This window comes from Zea mays, chromosome 7 (assembly GCF_902167145.1).
Source record: "Zea mays cultivar B73 chromosome 7, Zm-B73-REFERENCE-NAM-5.0, whole genome shotgun sequence".
Classification (NCBI taxonomy): Eukaryota; Viridiplantae; Streptophyta; class Magnoliopsida; order Poales; family Poaceae; genus Zea; species Zea mays.
In genome coordinates this window covers 69,223,313-69,229,459 of record NC_050102.1, presented here as the reverse complement: position 1 = coordinate 69,229,459, position 6,147 = coordinate 69,223,313, and positions in this window count along the sequence as shown.

Sequence of the window (6,147 nt, the reverse complement as noted above, 5' to 3'; positions counted from 1 at the left end):
TCTCGCTCTCCAGCTTGTGACCAATTTAGTGGTGTTCTACACCTTCTCCCATACAAGGCTTCAAAAGGTGCCATCTTCAAACTGGACTGGTAGCTGTTATTATAGGAGAATTCTGCCAAAGAAAGACACTTGTCCCAATCCTTTCCATAGTGTAGCACACATGCCCTCAACATGTCTTCTAAAATCTGATTTACCCTTTCTGTTTGGCCATCCGTTTGAGGATGGTATGCTGAGCTTCGTATTACATGGGTCCCAAGTGATTCCTGCAATTGCTCCCAAAATCGTGCCAGGAATGGTGCTCCTCTGTCCGATACTATAGTCCTCGGTATTCCATGCAAACGAATTATCTGGTCAACGTAGATTTCTGCATACTTCTCCATCCTGTGGGTGGTGTGTACCGGCAAGAAATGAGCTGTCTTGGTCAATCTGTCCACAATGACCCAAATGGAATCATGGTGCCGGGAGGTATTGGGCAATCCCACGATAAAATCCATACATATGTCCTCCCATTTCCAAGATGGTGTGGGAAGGGGTTGCAAAGGGCCTGCTACCTTCAAATGACTGGCCTTGATTCTCTGGCAGGTGTCACATTCAGATATGTACATGGCAATTTCCCTCTTCATTCTGGTCCGCCAGTATAAGGATCTGAGGTCATGATACATCTTATTACTGCCAGGATGCATGGGGAATTTTGAAAGGTGAGCTTCATCCAATATCTTCTTTCTGAGCTCAGGATCCTTGGGAACAACCAATCGATCTCCAAACCATAGGATTCCTTTGCTGTCCTGCCAGAAGCATTTGTATTTTTCTGCTTTCTGCTTGATCATTTCCTTAATGACCTGAACACCCTTGTCTTCAATCTGTGCCCTAACTATTTGCTCTTGCAATGTGGGCTCCACCGAGATATAATTTAGAGCACCTGAAGACACAACTTCTAGGTTCAGCTTGCACAACTCATCACACAGGTTGGTGACTTTTGCATCCATGCTCATACAATTGCACTGGGCCTTTCTGCTCAAGGCATCTGCGACAACATTGGCTTTGCCAGGATGGTAATGCACCTCCAAATCATAGTCCTTCATTAGCTCTAACCATCTCCTCTGCCTCATATTAAGATCTGCTTGAGTGAAAATGTATTTGAGGCTCTGGTCAGTGTAAATGTTACAATGGGCTCCCATAAAGTAATGTCTCCATATCTTGAGAGCATGAACCACAGCAGCTAACTCTAGATCGTGTGTGGGGTAGTTCTGCTCATGGGGTCTGAGTGCTCGGGAGGCATAAGCAATTACTCTGTTGTCTTGCACTAAGACACATCCCAATCCAGTACCGGAAGCATCACAATACACTTCAAAGGGCTTGGTGTTGTCAGGTTGAGCCAGCACTGGGGCTGTTGTCAAGTGTTGCCTTAGTGTATGGAAGGCATCCTCACACTTCTGGCTCCAATCATACTTGACTCCCTTCTTCAACAGTTCAGTCATTGGCTTGGCAATTCTGGAGTAATCCGGAATGAATCGTTGATAATACCCTGCCAATCCTAGAAAACTCTGAATCTGTCTCACTGTGGTAGGAGGTTTCCAATCCATTACTTCTTGTACCTTCTCAGGATCAATTGATATCCCATCCTGAGAAATCGTGTGACCCAATAATTTAATTTCCCTTAGCCAGAATTCACATTTAGACAACTTAGCATACAAACGATGATCACGCAGTCGCTGAAGCACGATGTGCAGATGTTCAGTATGCTCATCTTCATTCTTGGAATAGACTAGGATATCATCAATGAAAACCACTACAAATTTGTCCAGCTCTGGCATGAATACTAAGTTCATCAGATACATGAAATAAGGCTTTTCATTCGTCAGCCCAAAGGACATCACCAAAAATTCATAGAGCCCATATCTGGTAGAGAAAGCCGTCTTCGGAATATCACTGACACGGATCTTGATCTGATGGTAGCCTGAGCGAAGGTCTATCTTGGAGAACACTTTGGCTCCCACCAACTGATCAAACAAAACATCGATGCGGGGCAGCGGGTATTTGTTCTTGATGGTCACCTCATTGAGAGGGCGGTAATCAACACACATTCTCAAACTCTCATCCTTTTTCTTCACAAATAAGGCCGGACATCCCCACGGTGAAGTACTTGGGAGAATGAACCCCTTGTCCAACAACTCTTGCAGTTGCTTTTTCAGTTCTACCAATTCCGCTGGAGGCATCCTATAGGGTCTCTTGGATATAGGAGCAGTCCCGGGTTGCAATTCAATCGCGAACTCGATGTCTCTATCAGGTGGCATCCATGGCCATTCATTCGAAAAAACATCTGGGTAGTCACAGACCACTGGGATCCTTTCCACTGGGGACTCTATCATAACGAAGGCACAAGAACGGGTACAACCCTGGTCAGGCAAATATAATGTGGTTTCACCACAAGTCGGTGAGTGCACCTCAATGGCCCTAGCTGCAATATCCATCGTGGCCTGATGTTTGGTTAACCAGTCAGTTCCCAATATGATATTCACACTATCCAAACCCAAAATGAGGAGGTTGGTTTTGATTATCAAACTACCAAACTTTATAGGCACATTCTTGTTGATTTGGTAGGTGGCAACCCTGCCTCCTGGTGTTGAAATTGTAATACCCCCATTGGTATGATGGAATGGTAATTGGCACTTGGCACTAAATTTGGCACTGATAAAACTATGTGATGCACCAGAATCAAAAAGAATAATTGCAGGATAATTCAAAACTGAAAAGATACCAGTCATAATGGGTGCTCCCTCTGAAATATCAGCCATGGTGGTGAAGTTCAGCCTGCCTTGCCTCACTTGCACCTTCTGCCTCTTGCCTTGGTTCTGGTTGGCATTCGGCCCCTGCCTCTGCTGGTTTCTGGGGCAATTCTTGGCATAATGTCCGGTGTTACCACAAGTGAAACACCTGTTGTCGGGGACCATAATTAGGGGTACCCCCAAGACTCCTAAATCTCAGCTGGTAACCCCCATCAGCACAAAGCTGCAAAGGCCTGATGGGTGCGATTAAGTCAAGGCTCGATCCACTCAAGGGACACGATCTCGCCTCACCCGAGCCCAGCCTCGGGCAAGGGCGGCCAACCCCGGAGGATTCACGTCTCGCCCGAGGGCCCCCTCAAGCAACGGACACACCTTCGGCTCGCCCGAGGCCCAGTCTTCGCCAAGAAGCAACCTTGGCCCAATCGCCGCGCCGACCGACCGAATCGCAGGAGCATTTAATGCAAAGGTGGCCTGACACCTTTATCCAGACGCGCGCCCTTCAGTCAACAGAGCCGAAGTGACCGCAGTCACTTCGCCGCTCCTCTGACCGGCCTGACAAAAGGACAGCGCCACCTGCGCCGCTCCGACTGCTGCGCCACTCGGCAGAGTGCGGCTGACAGCAGCCAAGTCCGTCCTCGAGCGCCATAGGAAGCTCCGCCTCGCCCGACCCAGGGCTCGGACTCGGGCTCAGCCCCGGAAGACGACGAACTCCACTTCGCCCGACCCAGGGCTCGGACTCGGGCTCAGCCCCGGAAGACGACGAACTCCGCTTCGCCCGACCCCAGGGCTCGGACTCGGGCTCAGCCCCGGAAGACGATGAACTCCGCATCGCTCGACAACAGGGCTCGGACTCGGGCTCAGCCCTGGAAGACGACGAACTCCGCTTCGCCCGACCCCAGGGCTCGGACTCGGGCTCAGCCCCGGAAGACGACGAACTCCGCTTCGCCTGACCCCAGGGCTCAGACTTGGGCTCAACCCCGGAAGACGACGAACTCCGCTTCGCCCGACCCCAGGGCTCGGACTCAGCCCTGGCCTCAGCCAACGGTCTCCGCCTCGCCCGACCCAGGGGCTCGAACTCGACTTCGGCCTTGGAAGACAGACTCAACCTCGACCTCGGAGGAGCCTCCACCTCGCCCATCCCAGAGCTCGAACCGACCACGTCATAGGAGGCGCCATCATTACCCTACCCCAAGCTAACTTAGGCTACGGGGAACAAGACCGACGTCCCATCTGGCTCGCCCTGGTAAGCAAGTAATGATGGCGCCCTGCATGCTCTATGACGACGGCGGCTCTCAGCCCCCTTACGGAAGCAAGGGGACGTCAGCAAGGACTCGACAGCCCCGACAGCTGTCCTTCCGCCAGGCTCCAGCGCTCCTCCGACGGCCACAACACCACATGAACCGAGTGCCAAAACCTCTCCGGCTTCCACGATGGCATGTACTTAGGGCACTAGCTCTCCTCCGCTAGACACGTTAGCACACTGCTACACCCCCCATTGTACACCTGGATCCTTTCCTTACGCCTATAAAAGGAAGGTTCAGGGCCCTCTTACAGAGGGTTGGCCGCGCGGGGAAGGACGGGACGGCGCTCGCGTAAGGCCGCTCGCTCCCTCCCGCGTGGACGCTTGTAACCCCCTACTACAAGCGCACCCGACCTGGGCGCGGGACAAACACGAAGGCCACGGGTTTCCCCTTTTACGCCTGTCTCCCTCCGGCTTCTTCCCCCCTTCGCGCTCCGTCTCACGCCGACCCTTCTGGGTTGGGGCACGCGGCGACAATTTACTCGTCGGTCCAGGGACCCCCCGGGTTCGAAATGCCGACAGTTGGCGCGCCAGGTAGGGGCCTGCTGCGTGGTGACGAACAACTTCCCGTCAAGCTCCAGATGGGCAGTCTCCAGCAACCTTTCCAGCCCGGGACGGTGCTCCGTTTCGGGAGTCTTGAGTTCATGTCCCTCGACGGCAGCTACGACATGATACTCCTTCCCCTGCTGCGCGACAGCGACAATGGCGGCCGACAACCTGCCCGCCGGCGGCGGAATCGACGACGTCTTCCCCACGTGGTGGAAGAACAACATTCGGGCTTGTCCCGTCCCCTCCCCTGCCAACGGAGGAGGAGGCGGGGCAACCAAGGCCAAGCAGGAGGCAGCACCTCGTCGGATGTCGAGCTAGTCGATGGCGCCGGCGCCCCAACGGGGGGCACGTCGGGCATCGACCTCGTGTCTGAGACGAAGACGAGCGTCGTCTCCCCGCAACACGCCAACCCCAAGCAAACGGACGACGCCAGCACGCTCGCAAAGGACTTGCTAGGCGTCACCCTCGTACCTGAGACGACAGTGCAGTCTGCCCCTGACGTGACTTCGTCACCGCCCGTCGACCAAGAGGTACCGACCGACTCCCATCTTGTGCCTTTTGGATTCAGCCTCGACCCACCAAGCGACTTCGCTTTGGTGGACGCTCTCATAGAGGCGAGTCCAAACCCTCTGGGGTATCGTATGCGGTCACCCTGGGACCGGCTGACGGGCGTCTCGACCTACGGGCCCTCGGGTTCCGAGGAAGATGATGAGCCTGACTTTAGTTGGGATTTCTCCGGACTTGGCAACCCCAGTGCCATGCGGGACTTTATGACCGCATGCGACTACTGCCTTTCCGACTGTTCCGACGGTAGCCGCCGCCTCGACGACGAGGACTGTGGCCCAAGTCGTGAATGTTTCCACGTCAATCTAGGGGGTCCCGACGAAGGCAACCATCTTGGTATACCGGAGAACGGTGATCCCCCTAGGCCTGTGCCTCGCGTTGACATCCTTCAGGAGCTAGCTGTGGTCCCTGTCCCGGCGGAGGGTCATGACCCACAGCTCGAGCAAATCCGCGAGATGCAGGCTAGGCTCGACGAGGGAGCAGGAACACTTGAGCCGTTCCGCCGGGACATTGGGCAGGAATGGGCGGGCCAACCTCCGGCCAGAGAAGTGCGTCACCTACCCCAAGGCATCTAGCACCGCATCGCCGACGACATCAGGGTAAGGCCGCCACCGGTTTCCAGTGGGGTCGGCCAAAACCTAGCTGCAGCGGCAATACTTCTCCGCGCGATGCCAGAGCCATCTACCACTGAGGGGCGGCGTATCCAGGGAGAGCTCAAGAATCTCCTGGAGGATGCCGTGGTCCGACGGGCCGAAAGCTCTGCCTCCCGAAGGCAGGGGTACCCCTCGGAACATCGCGCCACGACTTCCCGATTCATGCGGGAAGCCTCGGTCCACACCGGGCGCACGCGCAACACAGCGCCTGCGGCCCCGGGTCGCCTCGGTAACGAGCACCATCACCGCAACCGTCGAGCCCACCTCGACGAGAAGGTGCGCCGAGGCTACCACC